The 13,337-nt window shown below is 32.5% G+C and overlaps 1 pseudogene; it reads left to right on the forward strand.

The window, feature by feature from the left end:
- Window positions 1-7,031: 7,031 nt before the first annotated feature.
- On the forward strand, window positions 7,032-9,525 carry LOC120207732 (annotated as a pseudogene).
- Window positions 9,526-13,337: the final 3,812 nt, after the last annotated feature.

Consider the following 13,337-nt stretch of genomic DNA (forward strand, 5'->3'; position numbering starts at 1 on the left):
CCAGATTTTGAAAGATATATCACCATCTGCTGATGTGGCTCTTCATTCGTCATTCCTTGATGACGAATGTCTCATTTTTCTCGCTACAATTTGAAAATAAATTATTTAATACAATTACATAAATAATTATTATTAATACTATAATTTTGTCAAAACTAAAATGAAATAAAACAAATTAAATTTACCATAGTTAACTCGTTCGACGAAATATGAACATCATCAAGACGTAACATTTCTTCTCTTGAGGTCATTTCAACACAAAATCTTCAACATAAAAGTTTTCACTCTCAATAGAATGTTTGATTCTAAGTGAAAAATCAATCCAACTCAAACATTTATTTATACTACTCTACCCAACGGCTATAAACAACTAGTTTTTTTCAAATTGAAAATACATTGATTTTTTTTTTAAAAAAATTGATTGTTTAACAACAGCCAATCCAACGGTCAACAAATTTAAAATTATACCTGTTGGAACTCGCCACACCGGCGTGACGAGTTCCTTCAGCATTAAAATAATATATTTTTTTACAATGCTTTTAAAATTTTCAAAAAAAAATATTTTTTTATTGGGACTCGTCACGGCATGATGAGTCCCTTAGGATATATTAAATATATTCAGGTAATGGGACCACCGTGACACGGCCCATTAAAAAATATATCTCATGGAACTCGTCAAGTCGACATGATAAGTTATGTGGACACTGTAGCATTTACCGTAGATTATAAAATAAAATTTCAGATGCCCTATTGGGCTAAATAATCCACCGCTTGAATTATTAGGCTAAATATCCCAAAAAAACCCCGCAAAGAGTAAGAGGGAAAAATATATTAGGTTATAAAATTTTGAAATTTAATTTTGCGTTCATTACACGAAATATATGGGTAAGCCTTTAGTTTAAATCTTGTTTTCGCATGTCTTATGACATGTGAATTAATAATTATTTTATTTTATTGCATTTACATCACAAATGAAAGAAAAGTAATCTATATAGAATTTATCAAAATTTATTTAATAAAAAAGTTTAATATTTTCAAATAACTTATAGATCAGATGGGGATAATTATAAAAAAATTGCAATAATAATTTTGCATGTAACGTTAAAAATTATAGAGTCCATCAAAATAAAATAAAATAAATCGGCTGGTTGGTTGTAAGAAAAAAACAATGTTTTTTAAAATCGGACCGAACCTTAAACCGGTGAAGGTACTGATTCACTGGTTCAACCGTGGTTAAACCGCGGTTGAACCGGTTTATATAAAATAATATTTTTTTAAAATTTTACATAATATTCAAAATAATATAATATATATAACACTCTTTTAAGTTCACAATATTAAAAGGTATAAAAATATCACAAGTCATATCATATATAAGTTAAATATCATAATATCATGTGAAACAAAATGATTCAAATCAACTACAACATAATATTTAAGGTCAATACCTAATGAAATTCATCAACAACTAAATAAAAAAATACATAATTGATACAAGTATCAATCATCATAATATTCATTGAAATTGATTCTCTCAAATTTCAAAATATTGGGAAAAATTTCTTCATTTGAGGCTGAAAAAATCATAACAAATGACGTCGTTTGGTTTAATTTTTAAAAAAACAAAATCATGTGAACCGGTTGAACCGCCGGGTTTTCCCGGTTCCCAACCGATTCTACCAGTTCTTTAGCGGTTCATTGCAAAACTAGTTTTGGAGACTGACCGGACCGGACAGACAACCGATTCCCGGTTCAACCGATCGAACCAGCTGATCCGATTCGATTTTAATAACATTGGAAAAAAGTAATCGAATTAAAAGCCCCAACCAATACACGAGAAAACTTAATTAACTATGGAATATTCCACCATCATGTCTTATATACTTTGATCACCCAACTATTCTTGTTTTTTTGCTTTTGTCACCTTATTTTTTTTTCAAAATCGCACATAATGTCACATTTCGTTTATGTTTTGATCATCTACTGTTAGATTTGATTGTTGATTTGACAAAAATAGTGATGTGACATGGTATAATAATAGTTTTAGTCATCAAAATTTACCTATTCAATTTTCTTTAAAATCAAACCATTATTTTAAAAAAGTTAATAACAAAACAATCAATGTTCGACTGGTCAGTTTTCGAGTTAATCAAAATTTATTATAAGTATTTAGTTTAGACTAATTTGGGTTTAATATAAGTGTTTTATCATTTGAGTTAGAATTTGGTTGAGTCTTGAAAATTTAATGGGTCCAATGTGATTAAAAAATAATTGAATCTTGATTCTTAACTATTTATAACTTAAAATATAAATGTAATGTATATAATATATTTTTTTATTTTTTATGTTAATTAGTCAATTTTAAAATGAATAACAGATAAATTCAATTTTAAAAATTTTAATCATTAATTGATCTTAATATTTAATTACTCGATTGATTAATCAAACTAAATTTTAATTTCAATCAATTAATTTGATTAAAATCGAACCATTAATATTCATACTGTTAAAATCTATTATGTGAACAATTATTCTATCTAATTTACGGCATTCACAATGTTAAAATCCAAATTTAAACTTAGTTGAAAAATCTATTGCCTAATAATTAACTCATTATTTCATGAACACTTATGAAAATGATCCAAAATAATTACAAAAGTAGATACGTGGCCAATAGGTGAGGATGATACTTGGCCAAGCAATTATATCATATATATTGAGGAGATGTGCATCATCGTAAACCGACCAATTCATTTATGAAGTTAAATATTAGTTGAATAAAATTTGATAATTAATATTTTTCTTAAATAATCCATTAAAGTTTAAATTAAACGGTGCATTATAGCTTTCGGATTTGACATGCGTATGTTATATAACAAATATTGGTCCTCTAATACTTCTTATCACTTTTAATTTGCCTAAAGCCCTCTTCCTCATTCATCATCACTCCTGTTCAATGCTATCCACAAATCTAAGTAGGTAAGAAAATAATTGGACTACCCCATTAATAAATTTTATTAAAATTTATTTTTTACATTTTTTATTGGTGAAAAATAATAAATTAAAACCATAAGTTGGTAGTTTTGGGGTTTATCCGAATGCCAACACGTTAGATGATTAATATATCCTTAAATTCAAGAATTATATTTAATGCAATTTGTTTAAGTTTATATGTACTATTGTTCATAAAGTATTCTCTCTTATAACTTATAAATTATATTGAAATACAAAACACATTATTGTTTTTTTAAAACGTAATAGTGGTGTCTGTTCAAAATTTTCTTTAGACGTCACTGATAACACACATACATCCATAAATATAGTTGTTTGAATTTAAAATCTTTAGAATAAATAATACTCTCTTTAACCATTGAGATCACTTAATGTATTTATTTTTAAACTTTATTAATGAGACGTCTTCGTGAGAACGCTATCGTTTTATAGTTTTGTATGTTGGAAGTATCAAATATAAAATCTTTGAACTCGACGAGAGGTTAATTTATGTCTAATTTTTAAGTCAATCTATTTATTATATGGGCACTAAACAAATTTTTTATTTTAATTTGTCAGATTTCCGTTTAATAAAGTTAAAAATTAATGCAATTATTGATTAAATAATAATAATAATGCAATTATTGACAAATATATTATTTAAATCTATCCAAGTGGACTTTTCAAGAGCCTCAAACTTATATCAAAGAAAAATAGTATAGAGTAAAACAAATTTTTTTTAATATAAGTATTTAATATAAAATAAATGTGATGTTACTAAGGAGAAATGATGTTTATGTCAAGGGTAAACTATGTGAATAGTCCCTTTTATTTAGGGTATGTATGATTTTGATCATCAATTTAAAAATTAAGGATAAATGATCTCTAACATTATCGGTCCGTCTGATTTAAGCCCTTCCGCTGTTAACCCTTAACGAATATGTGTGAGGGACTAAAATTGAACAGGAGTAAACTGCTAAGGGACTAAAATCGAATGAATCAATGATGTTAGTTACTAAAATCAATCGGATCAATAACGTTATAGAATGTGTGCCTTAATTTTTAAATTGATGACCGAAATCGGTCAGACCCAAAATAAAGGGAACTATTTGCATAGTTTACCCTTATTTAAATCCTTCGTAATATTAAAAAATACTTGTTTAATCCCAATCAAAATTTTCAAACCTAATTGTTTTATTTAAATTACCGAATAAAAATAAAAGTTGACCAAAGCGATTAGATTATCAGAAACTGAATCCAACCTTAAAACCGTCCATGTTCAACTATTACTGGCCTACGTATGCAACTAGATCAAACCTCAGAAGGGAATCAAAGTAGAGGCAACGACATCACATCTTGCTGTTCGATTTCTTAAATAAACTAAACAACGTGGACGGCAGCTCCGTTCATATCATAAAACCTGAATTTGTTTGTAACTTTGGAATTCGCAAAACAAAGATTAATAATTCCCATGACTAGGGGAGTTCTTAACCGTTCCATATAACTGGACACAAAATTTTATATTATAAATATATATTTAATTTTAGAATGAGAAAAATTTATAAAATTATAAATGATAAAAATATATTATCAATAGAAAATAAAAAAAAAATATTTTAAATATATACTAATTTAAAATTTTTAGAACTGATTGTTCTATCTACTCCCACTTCTGGTCCATCCTTACTTATAACGACTTTATTATTAAGAGAAAAAATTAACGTTGTTAATAATATTCATATTTTAATCTTAATGTTTAATTTTGATATTGTAAATAAATAAATTAAATGGATAAAATCTTTTTAAAATAATTTTTCATAATATTTAATTTGAATTAATTAATTAATGGTTTAAATACATAAGATTATATTAAAATAAAAAAATGGCAAGAAGATGGAAAGATAATGTTGGATTCATCGAACCTGGATGAGATTTCGGTTCTTTCAAGGTGATCATCTTTCTTCTTACAGAAATGGGTCTATTGCTCATTATTTATGAAAATATTAAAAATATCTCATAGAACCAATGGCTGTTAATCTTATTGGTTAAGTAGAAGGAACTTGGTTCCCTAGTTATCGGGTTTGAGTCGTGCAGAACTCTCCTGTTTAGGTGTTTGACATGACTCGACTCTGAATTTACTTACTGTCAATTTGTTCACCGAATATCTGATATTTAGTATAAAAAAACAAATATTACAGTGAACCATGGAAAGTTGGGAACCGTCAACTCTGGGAACCAAAAGGTGAGCCTTTGAATTTTTTTTCAGCACCTTTTTCTTCTTCCTTTTGTTATTTATTGTTCCTTATTGGAAAATGATTGTGAGGATTATTTTTGAAGTAAAGCTTCTTTAAGAAGGTCACTGGTGAAGGATAGTGACTTCCACTATCAATGGCATCAATGTGAAGTATATGAAACATGTAGGTGGAATAGCTTGATGGTTTAGCCATTATTCTCCCTCCTTAAAATGACATGCAATAACGATAACATATATATTCTTTATGAACCATATATCAACTCTTTCTTCTTTATGGAATAAAAATAACAGAGTGTAAGTTTTACCGAACATGATGCTGCTGGTGAAATCAAGTTTTTAAGCATATGAATTGGAAATTTGGAATTGCCTGTTGATTTCATGCATTGCATCAGTTGACTGTTCAAATGATTAATCATGAAATGCATTCTTTAATCTAGTCAAATTACGTTTTTGATCTTTCGAAGGGTCATCGTTGAATTGTTTGAATATTTTTTTAACTATTTTATTTGCTCTCTTTTAAATAAATCCTTTTCTTGGTATAACATATATTTTCCAGTAACCCATTTTCTGGAAGGAAAAAATTCCATCTTTATTAAGCAAACAATTGGAAAAAGAAAACAAAAGACTATCATGGCTGGTTGTGACTGACAAAAACTCCAATATTCCCTACTTCTACATCAATATTACGTGCATTCCGCGTACAATGTTTTTTTTATTGCTTGTAGTTTTCCTGGGAAAACTTCTCATGATGGTTATAAGAAGAAATATACACAAGTTAGGCCCAGAAAGATATGGCTAAAGTATTTGTCACCTGCGCAAAAAATAATTTTTTTAATAGTTGAGTGATTATAAGGTAATATCTATTGATAATATTTCTTAATCATTGACAATGCACACATATTCTATAGATACAACTGTTCGAATTCAAGATCTCTAACGATAACAAAATTCCCAAAACCACTTAAGCAACTTCGTGTGTTGCATAATATAGTCAACATTTCCCTTTAAGAGCATATTTTACACAATTATGGAGGATAGATGATCAGTTGCTTACGTCATGTAGTTGCGTTGAATACTTCGTTGAGTAATATTAAAATTTGCTACCAGTTGGTCTCTGTATATGTGAAATGTAAGAGATCCAGATTCATAAATTATTATGCTTATCAAATATATATTTTATATCTTGTAAATATTTGACTTTCTCTACTGATTTAAGCAATATCTTCCCTAGCTTATTTTCCAACTTAAAAAGAACTCGTTAAGTTCTCTAAATCCCATCTGCCAACCACCTCCATATCCACCATCTTTGGTTAGCTTCTAATTATTTCTTAGCTCAATAGATTTTCATCAACTTTTGAGCATGAAGCGATGTTCCCGTGTTACAGTATATGTTTTAGAGAAACATTGGCATGCACTAACTAAGAAGCATTACTACCATTGATTAGTGCACTAATCTTTATGATAGTAATTAATTGTATAAGAGTCCTACTCCTACATGGTAAAAGAGTTTAAGTTTGTTCGTGTCCTTAGTCTTCCTGTCAGTTTAAAATTCTCTTAGTTATGAGATACTCAGATAAGTTTTTAGGGTTTCACTGGATATTGATTCAAATCTTGTTTTTGTATCTCTTTATGATTATTAGTGATTTTTTTGGTTCTCCTCCACCCGTGGACTGTACACATGATACGTTGAACCACGTAAACTTTATACCTTCTCAGTTTATGTTAATCTCCAAAATAAATATTTGTTAATCATGGGTGGCTCGCTTTTCCTGTGCTTCAGATAAGTGATATGGCTTCGAATCCTCATTCAATAATGAGCAAGCCGAAACCAAGGAGATGGACATTAGAAGCCTGTCGTCATCTCGGCGTCAGGTGCACAGTGAATCCTATCTTCACAAGGTGGCGGTTCCGCCTAAGCAAAACCTGTTCCGGGAATTCACAGCCACCGTGAAAGAAACATTGTTTGCTGATGACCCTCTGCGTCCCTTCAAGCATCAACCCAGGTCTCGAAGTTCATACTGGGAATCCAGGCCATCTTTCCCATTTTGAATGGGGAAGGAGTTACACCTGGAGAAAATTTCGTGGTGATATCATTGCTGGACTCACTATTGCCAGTCTCTGCATTCCTCAGGTTGTAGATATACTCCAAAAACATATACATAAACACTTATTTTCCTTATTTAGCTATTCAATTAAATTACTTGAAAAACAGGATATTGGTTATGCAAAGCTAGCAAACTTGGATCCGGAGTATGGACTTGTAAGTTTCCATGTTATTTATCTACATTGCTAATAGAGCTTTGTTTTGGATTTTTCTTGAAGGAATTTTTACGAGTAATATTCTTCTTGATCCATGACAGACTCCAGCTTTGTTCCTCCATTGATTATGCCTTTATGGGAAGTTCAAGAGATATCGCCATTGGACCAGTCGCAGTGGTATCTCTTTTATTAGGGACTATGCTTTCAAATGAGATCGACCCTAAGAAAAACAAAGCCGAGTATCTGCGGCTTGCATTTACTGCTACCTTTTTTGCAGGCATCATTCAAGCAACTCTCGGTGTTCTTAGGTAACTACTTTTATGTGTTTCACTCATGAACAGCTGTTATATACTGTATATCCACCCATAATATATACAATTTCTGATAACCTTGTGTTACGTTACTGAATTTATTAGGTTGGGCTTCTTGATTGATTTCCTGTCCCATGCTGCCATCGTCGGTTTTATGGCCGGAGCTGCCGTCACAATTGCCCTTCAACAGCTTAAGGGACTTCTCGGTATAAAAGATTTCACAAAGAATCCAGATATTGTTTCTGTAATGCAATCTGTATGGGGCAACATCGATCAAGTAAGCACTTCTATGTGTAGCTTCTTTTCCAACAAAAATTTGTTTTCATTCCACGGTTACTACATTTATATGGTACTATACATTTTGCAGTGGAACTGGCAGACAATAGTCATTGGAGTTGCTTTTTATCCTTCCTTTTGTTCGCGAAATACATTGTAAGAAATCCTAAGTATATCCATCAGTCTTATTTCTAGGCTTGTATCCATTGCCAACTTTCACGTGCTTTGGTTTGTGAAATAGGGAAAAAAGAACAAGAAATTCTTCTGGGTGCCTGCAATAGCTCCTTTGATATCTGTTATTATCGCCACCTTTTTCGTTTTCATAACACGTGCAGATAAGCAAGGAGTTGCCATTGTAAGCATCCCCCCCCCCCCCAATTGTACAATACTGCAATCTAATAGTTCAAGTGATGGCAAAAATTGTAATGGCTACTGACAGAAAAACCACTGTTTCTTCCATCTTTGCAGGTGAAGCACATTAAGCAAGGAATCAATCCCTCATCTGTGAATCAAATTTACTTCAGTGGTGAATATCTTACGAAAGGTATAAAGATCGGTGTCGTGGCTGGTATGGTAGCATTGACGGTAAGCCATTTTTGTTTATCCATCCATTAAACCTAGAAGAAACCAATTATGACATTGCTCTAAATCGATTGACCCTTTGACGTCCATTTTTTTGGGGGGTCGATGTAATAGGAAGCTGCTGCCATTGGAAGAACTTTTGCTTCAATGAAAGAGTATCAAATAGATGGAAACAAAGAAATGATGGCAATAGGAGCTATGAATATAGTAGGTTCAATGACTTCCTGCTATGTTGCCACGGGTGAGAACGGAGAGAACACATGTTTTGTCATATAATCATATAGGTATATCTATAACTGATGTTACTATACCTTCGTTACTTGCTGCAGGTTCATTTTCTCGATCTGCAGTGAATTTCATGGCAGGATGCGAAACTGCAGTCTCTAATATCGTTATGTCCTGTGTTGTATTTTAACCCTGGAATTCATAACACCTCTTTTCAAGTACACCCCAAATACCATCCTCGCTGCCATCATTATAAATGCCGTGATCGGGCTTTTCGATGTTCCGGCAGCAATTTTGATATGGAAGATTGATAAATTTGATTTTGTTGCATGCCTGGGAGCCTTTCTTGGAGTCGTCTTTCGATCGGTTGAGATTGGCCTCCTAATTGCTGTAAGAACTTCGATGTTCACCACCTAAACTTCCTAAGATCAATTATATTATTATATATACTCTGCTTTATATGTTTGATATAAATCTGTTGTCACCACGGCAGGTCATAATATCCTTTGCTAAATCCTCTTACAAGTTACTAGGCCTCGAACTGCTCTTCTTGGTAAGATCCCTAGGAGTACTGTGTACCGAAATATCCAAAATATCCTGAAGCAACTAGAGTTCCTGGTGTTTTGATCGTTAGAGTTGATTCTTCTTACTTTTCCAACGCTAATTATGTCAGGGAGAGGTATACCATTCATCCCACCAATTTCTCTCATGGATAGGTTTCATTCTCCTAGTTAAGTTTCGAATTAGATTTTGAGATGCTCTTTAGTTAATTCGTCGACATCTTGCAGGATATTGAGATGGTTAATGGATGAAGAAGAGCAAGTAAAAGCTGCTGTCAACCAGCAATCCAGTTTTTGATAATTGAGATGTCACGTAAGAATCCATTAATATTTCTTCTCTAGCGTATTGTACCTTATGTCTTTATTAGTTATTTTGCAGTTTAAGCTCACTTTCTTTTCTTCTAATTTCTTGTACATTAGCTGTAACTGACATTGATACCAGTGGCATCCATGCCATGGAAGAACTACACAAGAGTCTTCAGAAAAGAATATTGGGGTAATTAAACAAATGATGGCTCAATACATATATATAAGCTTACTTAAGAATAACAAAGTCTAGTTTTAATAAGTAGTTACCTGAGTTTGGCTGCATTTGTTGAACAGCTGGTTCTGGCAAATCTGCCCCGGTGGTGATCGAAAAGCTTCACTCATCGAAATTCACCGATATAATCGGCGACGACAATATCTTTCTAACTGTTGCTGATGCCGTCATCGTGTTCTCCGAATGGGGTGGAAGAAGAAGTATGAAGAATGAAAAGGAAATGGTGGTTAATGCATGATAGCAAAGTGTGCATGTAGAAGGGAGGGATAGATGGTGCAATTGAATAATGAGGGTGTCAATTCAGTTGAATCAGAAGCGCAGAAAAGAGTGTATAATACAATAATATGTTTGAATATGTTTAAAATTTGCTAAAGAAATGTAATAGAATCCAAAGCTGTATCTGATTAATTTCAAGAGTTTGTTAACCTGCGGAATCGGTTATATAAACCCAAGTGTTTGATTCTCTAAGAGGTAGGGATAAGCAATTATGTACGTTAATAATTGTGGGAAATGGAATGAACATAGACACAACCTGCAGCCAGATTCATTAAGAAGTGCACCCACGTTCATATGTTATAAAGATAGATTAGAGACGTAAGATTCCATAATTCTTTTTTATATAAATCCGGTGGGCACATTTTGAGGATAAGGTTATGGCATAGTGGTCCCCAGTTTTCCAATTTTTAAAAGCCGCCTCAGTTGACTCTTGAAAATTGGTTTATTTAATCCACTATCAACATTCAAAAGCATGAGGAAATTGCTATATATATATATATATATTCAAAGTATTGATCAATTAATTTAAGTTATGTATATTATTATTATTATTTAGTTCGTCTTTCTTAAAGTAATAAATAAACAAAGAGTAGAGAGTACTAGGTCAAATTACCTAGCACAATCAAGTTTCGGTTTAAACTGTGTTTTGTTTAATGATAAAAAAAGATTTAAAATTTTATATTAAAAGAAGACTTAATATGAAAATAAGTGGTCAAATATATATCAAAAAATATTTTAGTACTTAAATAATTTTTTATTAAAAAAAAGATGTTTAACATTTATTTTGTTATCATTTTAGTATTTAGAAAATCTCAGTTAAATGATATATCAAGTTCTAGTAATTTTAAAAAAATTCTTTAAATTTTTTTTAAATAAAATCTTAAATTTTCAAATCTTAAAAAAAACCCTTAACCCCCTCTAGCACGTCGCCTCTTCCTCGCCGTTCAGTCCACTTTCCGCCATCGGTGGAGTGCTTCGCCACCACCAAGAGCACCGTCGTTACCTCGCGACTCAACCCGACTGACGAACCACCAAATCGATCACTGTTTGCCTGAATTATGAAAGAAACCGTTCGGTTTTCCCCCGTCACCAATCCCGAACACCATCGTCGATGAGCGTCGCCGCCACCAGAAGGAGCGTCACCCCGTCCGATCAAACCCCTTTGGCCTCTCATCGTAAGCTACCGTCGAACGTGTGGAGAGCTCCTTGAAGCTTCGTCGGAAAAATCAAGGTATGCCGTTTTTTATATTTTCAGCCGCCTCCGTCATCCAAACGCCTCACGCCTGCCACCATGGAATCCTTGACGTCGCGCAAGCAAAATCCATTCGACTGTGCTACCTCGGCGATTGTCCTTGCTCCGTTTGCCGTTTTGGAATGGTTGCAAGGGAGGAAGAGATTGCACGGAGAAGATTTTTAAATAATATATTTGTAATTTTTAAATAAATTTTTAAAATTACGTCACATGTCGATTAATAGAGTTTTTTAACGGTAATTATACTCGAACAGCTAAAATAAACGAAGATACATTAGGATTTATTTTTAACAAAAAAAAAATATTTATACATTAAAACATTTCTAATAAATAGTTTGATCACTCATTTTTTTAATTAAACCTAAAAGAATGAATTTATAATAATAATCCTATGATTTTATTTTTGGATATAAGTGACCCAATGTTGCATGTAAAGCTCTCCAGGATTTGGACATGAACAAAACCCAGTTGAGCCCACCTTAGATGCCCATGGACAATTCCAAAACGCCATAGATCGAAGGAACTGCATCCTCAACTTCAGCTTCCCATGATATGATAATACGATCGTCGGCAGTCAATATCAGACACAACAATGGCTCTACTCCCATCTCTCCATACTATTGTCACTCGTTTTATAGGCAACAAAACCGCCTCCAAACTAATCCTTTCCTCTCTTTTGTTCCCAAAAAACTTTCTTCTCTCTCCCCTGGAACCCAACCTTAAACCCCTCTACTCGCCAAGGTTATTCGTCTTCTCTGATTCCCTCCCTCAAAATTATTTTTTCCTTTTCACTTCTCTATTAATTGCCCATTTCACTTTTCCCCTTTGCAGAGATACTTTCGTTTCCAAAAACGATGAGCGCTTGGTGGGTTTGGGTTCAGTGACAAGGACGATTCAATTCAGGCACAGCTCGACCAGCACCATTGCAGCCATGTCACTTCTTTAGGTGGCCCTCCTGCTGCCGTTGGCATTGTTCGTTTGTCTGTCCCACCGCTGTCGATATCGCTGGCCGTGTCTTTTTCCGGCCAAAAAGAAGAAGAATAAGAGGAGACTGGATTCAGGTTCGGAGTTTTGGAGGCCTGCAAGTCTGTTGTTGAGTATGGCGTTGTTTGGATTCTCAGGGAAATGTTGTTGATGAGGTATAACTTTTTGTTGGTTGTTTGTGTTTTTCGTTATTGGAATTGGGATTGTAAAGTTTTTTTTTTTTTTGTTTTATGTTTCAGGTTTAGCTGTGCCGATGCTGGCTCCAAAATCATATACTCGTGAAGATGTGGTTGAGCTCCAGTGCATGGGAGTGAAGTGTGTCTGCGTCGAGTGTTGATGGTTTGTTTAGAAGCTGGAGCTAGGCTTGCCGAACCAGGTTGAGTTTAGCTTATGTAAATTTTTTTTGTGGCTCTTCAACTCTTAGATAAAAGTTAAATTAATTGACTCACTTAGACACCCATTTTTGTTCTGTTCAATAAAAATATTTTATATATGTATTTATTTATTATTATTATTTTTAATATATTTGTTTTTATTATTTTTACAGGTCTCGCATTCAAACAACCTCGATTGAGATTCAAAAAATAAATCAACATATTTGAGTCCTATTGAAACACTAAAACTAATGTATTTAAGTCATATTGAAACTAAAAACTAAAGCATTTTGAGTCCAAGTATAACTCAAATCTGAGCTAAAAATAAGTTTCTTTAGACTATAAATATACTCGTGCATCAAGAGGAAAGAGAGAGAAAAAGTGAAATCAAAATCAGAGAAAATGACAACGATTTTAAAAAAACCGAGGGAAGAAAACAAAAATAAACGTGG

This window comes from Hibiscus syriacus, unplaced genomic scaffold (assembly GCF_006381635.1).
Source record: "Hibiscus syriacus cultivar Baekdansim isolate YM2019G1 unplaced genomic scaffold, ASM638163v2 tig00015240_pilon, whole genome shotgun sequence".
NCBI classification, from domain to species: Eukaryota; Viridiplantae; Streptophyta; class Magnoliopsida; order Malvales; family Malvaceae; genus Hibiscus; species Hibiscus syriacus.